We start from the raw sequence: 14,151 nt of genomic DNA, 5'->3' as shown, positions 1-14,151 counted from the left end.
GCTGTGCCTAGAGGTGTGACAGGACGAGCAAACAGAAATAGGGCCACCATCAACAGAACTGTTCCTGGTCACGGTTTCTCCTTCTCATGCTATAGGTGGCCAGCTGGCTGGGATCACGGAATGGCCGTGTTCCACTGGAGATCTGAATGGGGAGGGTATGGCTAAAAGATTAGGGAAGAATTGCAGCCAGTGTCTCAACAAGATTAGGAGCTGGAACAGAGGTTTCTGTCATGCTCTGTGTCAGGATCTCCCTTTTTCTACTAAAGCAGAATAATACGAGAGATGGACGGAGGTGAATATAAAGGGTCATATTAAATGGTTGATTTGCAGTCAGGATAATAAAAAGGGATGCAGAATTCTGGGATGACTTCAGTCGCAGGGTTTTATCTTCTTGGTCAGCAATGATATTTTGATGATCATTTGGATCAGATGAGCCATGAACTGCTGATTGGGATTTTGAGACTTGTCTGATTTCCATTCTGCTTTGCTTTTGGTTTCATTTTGGTGCTTGATCATCGATGCTTAGCTCTATACTCTTTTATTAGAGGTGTTACATTTAATGGAGTGCCAAATCAAGTGCATGATCTGTGTAGCATGAAAGAACAGGGCGGGATGGATCCTGCACAGCTAAAACAGCAGCAGTGGGACCAGTGTTCATTCTGTAAATGCCCCTTATTCTTACTGCTGAACTTGGTTCCTTAAGACTTCACAAAATTCACTCTTTCTCAAAGTTGTTCTTGTGTGGTCGCTCTGCCAGGCCTTCACTTTTAATAGAAGCCCTGAATTTTTACCACTGCTGTCGCTAATGTGCTGCTGTCACCGCTCTCCCCCATCTGCCCCCAAAGGCCTGGGAGTAAACTTAAGCTCCCAAGGAGATCTGTGTAGTAGTAATTTGTGAGAGAAACATATTTTTTTTTTCTTTTGGTGTAGCACATTTGGGGAATTTGTGTGTTTTCATTTGGGTTGGGTTTTTTGTTTTTTTTTTAAAAAAGCATGTAAGTATTATAAGAATAGCTGCAGAGCTGCAGCTCTGCAGCACTCTTGTCATGAATAGAACACTGAATGATAATTCTGCTTTTATTTTTGATCCACTTCTACTAAATAAAATAATATTGGTGAAAATAGATCTATGGATTATTGTCAAGCTAAATTGAACTATAACATCAGTCCTTGTGCTACAGGACACTGACATTAGCAGAGAGATACTTCTGTCTTTCATGTGACACTTCCATGATTTTCAACCTCAAAATTAAGCATGAAAAAGTAAGATCTAGTCAATAATCGCTTTAAAAATATTATCTTGATAAAGCCCAGTAACTGTAAGACATCCTGTTAATCCAGGACAGGATGCAACTTTTTGTACAACTTTGACTCCTAAATGCATTTAGTGGAAAAAGAAAGCTCTGTTTCTGTTCTAACTCTCTGATGAATGCTTTGCTTTGGCTATACTTGCAAATTTTGTTATCATAAGTTATTGGTGGCGCAGCGTGGCTTATAGCCCAGCAACAAAGGATAAAGAGAGGTTCCAAGTGCTTTTTATACTGTACGGTCTACTCTTTCTTAGTAACCAAGATTTTACAATGGCATTACTATTGTTAGAGATCTGGAACACTTCCAGAGGTTATTCTGAGATCAAAACAATGGCAGAGTTAATGTGTATAGGAGTCCCACATGACAGATGTCTACTTCCTGGAGAGCAAGATATGATTAATTATGCTAATGACAACACGACAAACTGTTTTTTACCTCCAAATCATAAATTAAATAACCTTGTTAAAAGGAAAGTTGAGGACAATGGCACATTAAATCTCTGTCACAATAAAAACATCTACCCAAATGGCTTCTGCCATTCTTCATGTAGGTTGTATTGTGGCATAGTAGAGTTTCCAAGTTACTTAAGATGACTTTGAAATTGCTGAGGTGTAAAACTCAACTTTTTCTTCTGTTTAACTAATATTTTTTTTCCCCCTCTTCAAAATGCTTTTGCTGAGCTGATTATGTTTGACTAAGCAAAGGAAGAACAAGGAGTGAAAATAACTAGTTTGATGCTTTATTCACTGTTGTCCTTAGTTTGTATATGACAAAGCTATTTAATTCATAATTAGGAGGTAAGGCAGCTTATAGCGTTATTAACGTTTGTGGTTCTTTGGAATATGGGCATCTATCTCCATGCATTTCTTTAGAGCAATTTAGTTTTTAAAATTTTAAAATTATTTTAAAATAGAGTTTTTAAAGCAATCCGCGGAGAGCTGTCAAAGCTTTAATAATAGTAGATAAGAAAAGAAGGTGAATTCTCTTTTTTTTATGAAGGTTTCTGAAGTTTGTGATGTACAGGCCACAAGCGCGTTTATTTCTGTAATAACTACTCATGAGTTAGCGAGTCAGGTTGCAGTCAGGGAGATAAACTCATGAGGTCTGGTTCGTTGCCTGTCACTGATATCCCTAACAGAGCTCAGTGGCTGTGGAGGTGAGAAAACCCTCTCTGTGTTTTGGCTCTCCAGGCAGTAACACAGCCCTTCTCGCCAGTGTCCTTGAAGCTCTGTAGCCCTACGTCCTACTCAACATGCTTCATACTTGTTTGTATTAATTTTCCATGCTCATGGTAGTAAGTCCCTCTTGTTTATTCTCTGTGGCTTTTTTTTTTTTTTGCTTATCAGTCTACGTTTTTCTAGTGCGGCCTTGTATCATATACTGTACATTATTTAGGAATTGTTTTCCCCTGTGTGGCATTTCTCATTGACATTACATTTCTCTATGGTATTGCTACACCTGCAGCAACATTGCAGAGGAGGGCGGTAGCTAACCCAGATTATTATGGATTTTCATTAAAGCTTATATTTGTTGCCCAGGATTAATCAAGGTTTTAATTTTCTCTTTTTTTTAATTTCTCCTGATGGTTTGGATGATCAGAGGTTGTAAGGGTCTTAAGGTAGTTTGTCTCTCTTTTTTTCCATGGAATAATTGAATGTTATTGTATATAACCTGTAAATCAAGAACATATAATAGAACTAAACTGCTTAGAAACATAAATCATATTTAATTTCCACATTTAACTATAGATACTTGGAAGCAGCAAAGGAACCGGCAAATAAAAACATAGTTCTGTATTATCGTATACCGGGAAAACAATTTTTTGGCCATGGAACTCTTCTCTAGAGTTACACTATCAAGGAAATGGTATGTTTGCTGCAGCCCCAGTTTGTTTGCCCTTTCTGCCATTCAGGTCATGAACTCCACAACAGTCCTGCTGAATATCTGTTCACTGGGGCTAAGATGAGATTTCTTCTATCTTCAGTGCTCTCGTGGTCTTGTCTGTAGCAGGAAGAATACAATAGTGGAAATAGCAGTGAATACATAGAAAAGGCGTTTAAAATTTGACCAAAGTATTTGTACAGGTCAAAATAAAGCAAAAATCTTCCTCAAATAGACATGAAAACTTGGGGTTAATTTGGGGCCAATTCCTACTAGAGGCATCTGTAAGTATATGGTGGCAATAACTTCCCTTATTTTGACAGTTTATTTATTTCCCCTTTATTTTTTTTTTCTGGTAGTGCAACATCTGGAAGCTCTAAAACAGATTAGATGATACTGCCAGTCAATATGACCTTTGATTTAGACAATCTTTGAGGAATTGTCATTAAAATGAAAACCATGTGTGCATCACTTAAAAATGTTACAGTTTGCTGATAAGTGACTGTCAGCTTGGGTTCTGTTCTGGTTTTTGTTAAGATTTTTTCAAACCTTGTTTCTGTTAATTTTTCTCTGTATCTAGTGAACATGTCTAGACTGACCCAGAAAATTCTATCATGGCTAGAATTTTCTGACATTGAGGTTGTTTGCTTTGAACCATCCATCATGCTTTATTCCCAAAGCCAGTGACTGCTTTGCAAAACAGAAGTCAATGCAAGTATTAACATGCTAATTATGACTGTGCACTTAATGTTTTGCTAGCAAATTCATTTCAATTAATTATGTCATTAATTAAATGAAATTTTCAGAATCGAAAGAAACTGTTGCTCCTTGAACATCAGTCTCAAAAATGTAGGGTTAACTACTTTCAGCAAACTTAAAATGGAAATTACGTCTGTGAGCTAAATCCTGAAGTCTCTGGTTAACTTTTCACTCAGTCTTAACTCAGGCAAGTAACTGCCAATATTCAAGTTCAAAGGGAGAAAAGAAAGTCTGAATCGAGGAGAGAAAGATATGAAGGGCAGTGCGAGGCTGGAGCTTAGTTTGCTCTGGGACATGAACTTGTAGACCCCAACTAGATGGACTGTACCAGGACAAGAGGATGCTGATGATTAGGGGCGAGGATGAGTGAGAGGAAGGGGCTCAATGTTGGAGTTGCAGTGGTGTATCAAGGAGCCAGGAGTCTCATGAGGTAAATGAGATGAAAGAAGTTTATACGCTGAAAAGGCAGAGTGTAGCTGGATGTGGTTTTATTTGACAGGGAGCACTGGATTATAGCAAGGAGATGGTATTATCCTGGAAAATCTAGAGGGAAGAAAAACTGCAGGACAAATGGATGGAGGGAGAAATCAAGCTGGAGGTCGCTACTATTAGGATAAGTAATAGCCATTTTGCCAATTAATTGCAAATAGATTGGCAAATAGAAATGGCAATAGATTGGCAATTTCAGTAATAGCTCCCAGTGGGGAAGCTCTTGTACTGGTGTCGAGGAACACAGATGAGTGGCACAAGAGAGAAAAACAGGTGTGAATGAAAAGATGAAGCTTCAATGTTACACCTCTTTGGTGCTCTCTGTACTCTATCATGCAGGTTATTATGTTGGAAATAAGTGCGTTTCTGCAGGTATGTGAAATTGGAAACAAGAATACTATTGACAGAAGAATACAAAGCAAATAATTGCGGCAGGCTTTCATGTGGAAAAATATGAAAATCAGCATGCTTAATGGTAGGTAAGTTACGCTATGAAAACCACAGAATTGTAGGGGGATAGGTTATAAGCTGAACAAGGTAAGAGCAACTGCCTGGTGACCTCTAGTAGGCAAAGATGACTATCTACTCCAGCAACCTCTGAACACGTCAGTAACAGCCTGGACATCCCAGGAAAAAGTCAATTTGAAAGACACATCTTTATAAGCATAACTTATAAAACGTATGCTATCAAGAAGTAAAAAGTAACAGAGAAAGAAGAGATTAGTATTTGGTGAAGGAAAGCAAAAGGACTGAGTGACACGGCTATTGCTTTGTGAAAGCTTAGCTGATTCACGATGGGTTGATCACCAGTAGCGCTGGAAAGAGACACTGTGCAATGAAAGTGCACCGAGTCTGAAATAGCTCTGGTATGAGCTATAGGCAGGGGCACAGATCGCAGGCAAATTTACAAGTAAAACAAATAGATTATATACAAAGGGTACAATTCATCTAGCTGTGCCAACGTCTATATCCACATTTGTCACCCTAAACTCATATATAGTCAGTAGAGATGTAATCAATATAGTCAGCAGAGTCTATGAACACTGAAGGCAGATGTTTAAAGTAGACTGGATGAATTGCACCCTGTGTCTAATTCTCTCTCTATGTCAATATATATTGCTACAAAGAGAGCCTGGGTTGATCAGCTCAGATGTAGATGTTTACATTTTTAGATTTATAAAGCCGTGTAAGTTGACTGTTGAGACATTATACCAACTAACGTGGAGAAGGCTCCAGAAATATCTACCTACCCCATGCAATAGCAAACCAAATGCACAAATACGAATCAGGAAAAAAAGGCAACTCAAAAGATGTTGCAGGAAAAAAAAAACATGAATCAAAAATATTCTGCACAGGTATATTCTTATATAAGAATTATGACAAGGAACTGCTGTTAGAAAGCTTGCAACTGCTAAACCAGTCAAAAGGTACCTAAAATGTCATCTTGTAGGCAATCAAATCATAGCATAGAAAATAAAATACTTTGGATGTTTGAAACAACCTGGAATGCCAAAGACAGCATGAATTTGCCAAATATAACCAAGGATATTAGAGGGCTGATGGGAGTGTGTGAGGAGAATGGCAGTAGGAGCCAATAAAAATGTGCAATAGGTTTTGAAGGAGATTAGGGATGGGCCTTTAAAAAGCAAGCCATGTATTACTTCATTGCTGTAACTTACTGCTCACAGGTCTGCAAACTAGACAGCCTGTCAGACGCTTCCACAGCAAGCAATGGACCCAAAGTACTGACACATTTCAGCAGAGTGATAGGCTATTCCAGCCTGAGACGTTTGAGGCAATGACTCCCAGCTGGCCTGTAGTGAGTTTCTGGCATTTATCTGAGGATGGTGATTCAGTCACGTATAGCCCTGCTGAAGGTGGAGCAAGCAGTTGAATTTGTAAAGACTCTATTAAAATCTGGTGAGATAATACTTGATATATCATCATTCAGTAGAGGAATATTGCTGAGCAGTAGATGGAGGAATTATTTGAAATAATTTTTATGGTGGATATGCTGCCTCAGTATTTCTACCACTGTTAATAATGGAAGGAGCACCTAACAAATAAATAAAAAGGCACCCCGATATTAAATCCCACTGCAATCAAAGTAAAGTTGGCAATTTTCTAAAACTGAAATCAAGAACTCTTTGTATGAATATGTTACTTCCTAAGGTCAGATCGTAGGCTCAAAAATATTTGTACTTATTAAAGATAGAGGTCTTTGTGCATATAAGTTACAGGCAGCTTTTGGTCAAGACTGCAACTGTTTTACCCACTGTTGACCCAAGATAAAATCACAGGCACTGAAGGCGCTGAGATAAATTTTCCACTGAAACCTGATGTTGTTGGAACCTGTGCTGATGAGCAGATGTGAGGTCCCTGAGCATGGTTTCTAAACACTGACTAGTCAGGACAACGGACTCGAAGTCACCTTTTACTCTCACAAGAACGGTTCACACTTATTCCAGTATCAAGCTGATCATAAATGTGCATATAGCTTGTGGGAAAGTAACACAGACAAAAAATATTGGGTTAGCTGGTTAGATGCTTGGCTGCTTAAAAATTTAACTTCTATACAGAGATAACATATTTTGAATTTTTTGGACATTGAGTGTATTATGGTATTCATGTTTAATTATACTGGTTTTGATACATTAGGAGGGATATTATGAGAAATAAGTACCAAAGTGCAGAGAATCCTAATGTAATTTTGCATCAGGTTTTGCAGGACTTTGAGAGAAAGAGGATCAATGAAAGAGGCAGAGAGTATGCTGTGGGGGAAGGAATAAAGCCTGATGTTGCACTGCCTGAGCTCCCTCTTGTTGTATGGCACACGGAGCAATACCCCTGAGCAGGAGGGAAATCTGTTCGCCTAGCTTGGCGGTGCTATGGAAAGAGAAGCATCTACAGGGTTAGGATCTGAGGCTGTTAAGGGTGAGGATGGTTGTGAATTTGCAGCCTGGAATAAGCCTCTGCTCCTTGAACGTTATCTGGAGATTTTCAGTCCTCAGAGAACAATTATGCTTATGTGCATTTTCCCCCACATCTCATAAATTTACTTTATTAAACTTTCAAAACCAGTGGATAGGCGGAGTAAAGTTTGCCTTGGCTCTGTGGAGTAGCACTGTACTGAGTGGAGCATCTTGTTGGCGCCTGCCAGAAATCTCAGTGAGGCTTTTCTGGTTGTTGCTGCTGCTGCTCTACCCGCTTCAGCACAGGAGCCAGCAGGAGGTTGTGCTCATCACTTAATGAAGAGCTCTTTGATAACAAAAATTACCCTGTGGGCAACATCTGTTAAATGGCAAAGGTGATATAAAGCAGAGCGGAACCATAGTGTTTCTAGCCAAAATCAGTGACTCGGGCTACCCTGTGTCTGTTGCAGGCGATTATGCTTGTCATCACCAGTGGGCAGCTCGCTCTGTAAGGACTATAGAGGTCTGGCTGTTGACTGCAAATATCAGCTCGCACAATAGCCTTCTATTTACATCCTCTGTTTCTGATGTCTTATGTTGCCATGCAGCTGTTAAAGTTCTTCTCTACCTATAAAACTTCCTTTACCTGTCATTCCTGTGTCAAATGTTCTTTCTGGAACCTACCTCTTCTGTGTCTGTAATGGGGGAGCCCTTCTTTCAGCTTTCCCGTGAAACTCTGTTTTGTCTTGCTTTCTGCCAGTCAGCTCTTACAACTCTTTCTGCACCTGCCCTTATGCTTTATCTTTACACGTTAGATCAGAAACACTTATGGCAAAATGAATGATAAGGTTTTTTTGGGGGGAAAAAAAAAACTAAATAAAAATTCCATATGCCTTGATATGACTCTGACCTCGTACAGAAGGGTATTTGCCAGCTTTGACTGTGAGGCTTATGGGCAGTAGTTGCACTGAAGTGGTGACAAGACTTAAAAATGTCCACATTGTGTTTGTCTGTAAGGTTCGGTTCTGTAGAATAACAGATAACTAACCAAAGCATTTGCCCACATGTAATGCCAAACAAGCACTTAAATAATTTTGCAGATCAGACACTTAATAATAAAATAAGTGGCTTTAATGTTAATGCAAAGAGCCTTCAGGATAGCCAGCAACTGCTTCAGTGAGCGCTGGGAAGTTGTTAGGTATAAGCTATGTCTAAGACGGATCCATCACTTTTTATTGTAGAATTTTACAGTAGGCCTGTATCTTATGTTCAGCCTTTATAGTAGCATTGCAAAGTTTCAATAATATTGTGCTTTTACACCGTAGTAAAGAATTTTAACGCATGACAAGTCTTTATTTTCTGCACCTCCTACAAAATATAATGTTTATTTGGTTTGCTGCACGCTTATAAGTTAAAAGATAAACTTCAATCCATTTCTGCCTTTTTACCAATTGACTTTCTAAAAGCTACTATGTATGTCCAGTCTCATAAAATTTTATGTGGTTTTATTTTGTCTTTCCTACTTTATAACACAATTTTAGCTCCTGTCCTCAATGTAAAAGATTGAATAACTGAACTCTGCAAACCCCAGTTGAAAAGTCATTTACTGAGGAAAAGCAAAAAATCAATCCCAAACCAAAACTAGGCAACAGGAAGATGATGAGAAAAATGGATAATATGTTTAGTTTCTAATTAAAAGAGGAAATTCCTGATAAAGAGTAGGAAATAGGCCTTTTGTTGCTGTAAGGCAGTACTTCATAAAAATGATGTGTTAGTGTGGAAGTCCTGGGCCTAATGAAATGTGCTCAGTCCATAAAGCTTCTAAGATCTAAAATAGTACTTGTGTATATCTGTTCTATAAAGTCAAAACAAAAAAACCATGCTGGCAGTTGGTTACAAGCATTTAAAAAAAAAAAAATGAAGGCTTTCAAAGTATAGAGCTTTTAGAGACCAATCAGGCTGGGAAAAGTGTTGAAAATTCAGCTCATAGTCAGTATTAATTATTAAACGTAAGGACTGCTCTAAGTTGCAGTATTTGTAATAAAAGGTGGGGTCTTGTTAGTTTGAATTCTGTCCAAATATAATTAAGAGTTGTCCTTTTCCAAAAAGTTAAACATTACCTTTGGCAAAAGCTCTGTTCCTTGTCCTCTTAAGTAAGTTCTTGTTTTGTTTTGCTTTTTTATGTGTTGAATTCCTAATGATATCAATTTAAATGCCAAGGGCTATTAAAAGCTTTACAGTCAGTTGGTCCCATGTGCATCTTAGTGAAGGCTCTTTGCTTTCATCTTTCAGGGCAACTTGTTTTAGGCCTCAAAACAGGTTGCTGTAAATGCAGCATCAAAATTCTGTATGTAAAATCCCATACGTTATGCAATACTACTACTGTCTGGTACCATAGCACCATGTACCATTGCTGATTACTCATAACAGCCAGGGAAACTGAGGGCTTCATCTCCTTCACATGTCATCATCCATGTCTGTAAACGTCATAAATGTAAATTCTTATTCCTAAAATACTTATGAAATTTTCATTGTTCCTCATGTTTCTGCTGAAATCTGCAGACTCCTGCATTGACTGATCATTTGGCTTCCTTAAGAAATGACTGTTAAAATAACTGATCACAGAGTTGCCACAGGATGCTTTCCTAATTGCCTGTATTTCATATCAGGGCAACTCCCCAATTCAAGATAGCTGCTTTGTTAAAACCATGTTCTTCCACGGTAGGTAGCACCCATACTCATTCCTGCTCCTCTTCTAAAATATATGAGTATGTTTACAAGTTGTAGGAGAGCAACAGGCAAAGGGTAAAGTTTCGTCAAAGTCTGTGGGGTTTTTTTTCCACTCTTGTGGGTAGTATTAGATACAGGAAGTACCTAATTGGCAAGGGTTTTGCATGTGTATAGATAAAGTGATTTTAATTCTGTCAGGAAAGGATATTAGAAATATTGTATTTGGAAGAATTCATAAACTGCTATGTCAGTTTAACTAAATGGTGTTTTTAACTAGGATTAGGTGACAGTCCTATCCAGTTGATAATTTTTTGTTCTAGCAATGAAGGAATCTTTCTCCACTCTTATGCTGTGCAGTTTAATGCCTTAAATGGTATTTCAACAACTCATATGATGATGTATAGCAAGGTGTTTAAGCTAATACAACGTTAGTACAACAGTTAACCATTTATGCTATATTACCTTTGTAACTTAATCTAATACCATTGCATTGCATTAGCTTTAGTATCTCTAACACGATGGAGCAATACATGGTATAGATGTGCTTATAAAGGCCTGATTTAATAAATAAATAACCTGAAGAGTCATCAATCCAGAGAACGAATTAATAAGGAAAACATCAAAAAAGTTGTAAGAAAAAAGAAATTTAAAGTCTTGAAACAGTGTCCTAGTTTGCAGCTCGTAATATCTTGGAAGAGAAGCTTCTTTCTTCCCCTTTTGTTTCACTTCAAGCTTACTAATTCATTGGGCCACTGGCAATATGTCCAAAGCAATTTTAGCAAGTGACAATAGGTTTGGTTTCCAGCTACATTAGTGAGTGTGGAGTTTTCGGTTGTTGTGCAGTAAGCAGCTTGTTGTTATCTGAAAGAAAAGTTTGGAAGCTTACGCAGGCTTAATTAAAATCAATGAAGGATTTAAAAGTGAACACTGAAATTATTGCTGGAGAAATATAATTAACAAAGCAAATTGCATCCTAAAATGGTTCCAGATCAGCCCACAGGGACCCAGTGCCAGTCCTGACTGATGAGGAAGCAGGAAATATTCTGTGGGAGCTGAAAGAAGGCAGCAGCAAAAAAGACTGGAGCCATCCTACTGATGATGGCACAGCCTCACATTAAGAAGAGGCTATTTAGTCACTTAGTCTTACATGTTACCAGCAGCATTATTAAAAATAGTCTTAATAGCAAGAAGAAAGAGGAATTATATCTATCTGCTTTATTTTATCTAAAGCTACTGATCATCCATAATTTCCATTTCCTATCTGTGTGTCTGAAGAAAGACTGCTAGAGAGCGTGAAAAGCACATGAATCAATCCTAGTAAGCCTTTTTATGTTTATTACTTCAGATAAAGTATTCTAATTTTCCTATTTGGGATCCGTCAATGTCAGAGGAAATGTCTGCACCTGGAATTCCGTTAGCATCTCTAACAGACAGTATAGGGAATACAGATTTTCTTAATATCTCTATACTCTGCTGCAATGTGGATGTGATGACTGTTCCCCTCTGACTCTTGGAGAGTCTTAAGAAAAGCAAATGTTGCTACGTGGTTTGCATGCTTAACAGTTGGAAAACAGAGTGCATGCAACTGTTGTCTGGGTCACATTATGAAAAATCACTTGCCCGTTGACAGCTTCTTTATTATAACATCATTCCTTCCTTGGCAACAACCTTGTCTCAAGCCAGTCCTTGCTAAATTCATTACCCTTGCAAATTTTTCAGATTGATATCAGTCTGTTTCCTGAAACCACGGCCATTGAAATAAACAGGTTCCCATGGATCTTTGTCAGTTTTGAATTGGGACCTAAATTTCTTCACTCGCTTCCCACTCCTCCATACAATCTTGGCCTTGGCTCCATTCACATCCTTTTTCCCCTTCCTTCTGCCAGCGTTGTCATTTGGCTGTGACATCCCCAACCTTCGAGCTTTTTCACGGATGTGCTTGTTCCTGAGGACATAGTTCCAGGTGTGAGCAGTGGAAAAGAAGCATTTAGGACTAAATAAGAGTTTTCTTCTCAAATCTTAGGAAAAAATTCATCAAAGGTTTTTGGGGTTTGCTGCTGTGTTTTTTTTTTTTTTTTTTTTTCCCTTGCTACATCTCAAACTAATAATTTTGTGACAAAGCTTTCATTCAATGATAAGAACGTGTCATGAAAAGTTGAACAAATAGAATATAGTTTTTGTTGTTTTCATGGAAAGTTTACCTCAAAATTAGATATTTGTTTTCATTTTTAAAGTCAGCACTCTAAGGCTCAGATGGTTATGGGGGGGGAGGAAATACATTTTTCATCTCAATACTGTTCATTGCCTCAAATAGGTACCACCTGAAATGACTTGTTGCCAGAGGATGTGGAGTGAGCGCGCGTGTGTGTGAGAGCAAGTGGGGATGTGTAGTCTGTAGTCATAGCGCTATAAACACAGCTAGAGGCCTGCTTTGCAACACTGATTCACTACCAAAAAAAAAAATGTTGTTAATTGACACATGCCAAGAGTAACTGAGGAAAATTCTGCTGTGCTCACTTTTTCCTATGGTCTTGTGGCGATGGTTACAATTAATAACAATTTGTTCTGTACCACACATACATAAGCACACAAAAAAATACACTAATCGGAAAAAGTTATGTAGAACCATAAGATTAATTAAGTTCTAGTAAAAAAAGCAATCCCTGAAGAAGACATCTGAATTGCCACAGACCAGTAGTTCATACGTGTTCATGTTAAGGTGTTTTGACAAATACATAATTTCTGACAAAAAAAGTTTAAAAAAATTTCCAGGCAGCTTTATGAGACAGTGGTGTGTGCCCCTCTCTGAACACATCATGGTTCCTACATCTGTGATCTTGGAAGGGCTGACACTACCACTATGGGCCTGAGGGGCCGAGACAGCCTTCTCTGATCTCACAGAGGTACCACCAATCCTATAGAGCAAGGATTTAGTCATGAAAGGAGATAAGTTACAAAGAGGCATCTGTGAAGTTTTCCAAAAATATTCTGGGTGACGCTCTTAGTCATATGATTTGGTTTTAGGTAGCCCTGCAAGGAGCGGGGAGTTGGACTCAATGATCCTATGGGTCCCTTCCAACTTCATGATTCTGTGTGGTTTAGTTCAATTTATTTTGAACAGCTGCTTCAATTTCCAGCACATTGCAGTGGAATGCTAGAAAGGGCTTTTATTTATTATTTATTATCTCTAGCCCATAATATCGTAATAATTTCACATTACGTGTGTTGTTTTGATAGTGACATTCAAATAGGCTCCTGGTTCAGTCTGGAAAAGCAGCTTGTTGTCATGCCTGTCTAGTGTGTCTCCAGGAAATTATAAGGTAGCCAGAATCACTGGTGTGCAGTTTTCACTCTGCCTCATGGACCAGTCCAGATCTCAGCTCTTGAAAAGTAGAGGATGAATAGACAAGGGGTTCAGGCCACCAGTGCAAATGCTGCTTCTCCTTCAAGTGCTAGTGGTTCAAAGCTGCCTTGTGTTGCCAGAGACAAGGTTGGTGTAAGTTAGCGGGCAGGGTCTGCCCTGCAATTCCTGTTAGAAGTGTTTTAACTTCACCCATTACGGTACTACAAAATCCGTTCAGGCTGAAGTATAGCCTATATCTCTGCTTTTAACCAACCTGAAAAAAGAAAGCCAGACCTTGTAAAGCTGCATCGTGACCCTTGATGCCTGGGGCCACTTACCTTGAAAAAATCCTTTTGTAGCTATTTGCTGGAGTAGAAATGGTGACTTTTGATTTCAAGATGCTGCACGTGCCCACGCAGCTGTGAGCAGAGAGAGTCTAAAGGCTGTTGAAGAGAACTTGAACGGTGGCTGTCTTAAGAATGAAAGGGCTTAACTGGCTTGCTAAAAAATGAGTGTGGTATTATACTGTTGTTTCTTCAAAGAAATAAATTCTTATTAATCAAAGAAATAAATTCTTATTAATCAAAGAGTTTATTAGTTGGAGTGAGCTAGATGCATAATTGTTATATCCTGAGCCGAATGCCAGTAACTGTGTGATACCATGTATCTCACTGGTTAGTTGTAGTGAAGCCAAATAAAAGAAGGTGTTATTTGGCAATGGCGTAA

At 38.5% G+C, this 14,151-nt stretch overlaps 1 protein-coding gene across 1 annotated transcript in view; it reads left to right on the top strand.

Annotated features, from left to right (window-relative positions):
• The window catches only part of PLXDC2 (plexin domain containing 2), a 282,185-nt gene that overhangs the window by 155,304 nt on the left and 112,730 nt on the right, over nucleotides 1–14,151 (top strand). The window lies entirely within an intron of this gene.

The sequence above is a fragment of the Chroicocephalus ridibundus genome, chromosome 2 (genome assembly GCF_963924245.1).
Source record: "Chroicocephalus ridibundus chromosome 2, bChrRid1.1, whole genome shotgun sequence".
In the NCBI taxonomy this organism is placed as follows: domain Eukaryota; kingdom Metazoa; phylum Chordata; class Aves; order Charadriiformes; family Laridae; genus Chroicocephalus; species Chroicocephalus ridibundus.
This window is presented reverse-complemented; position numbering and strand designations above follow the sequence as displayed.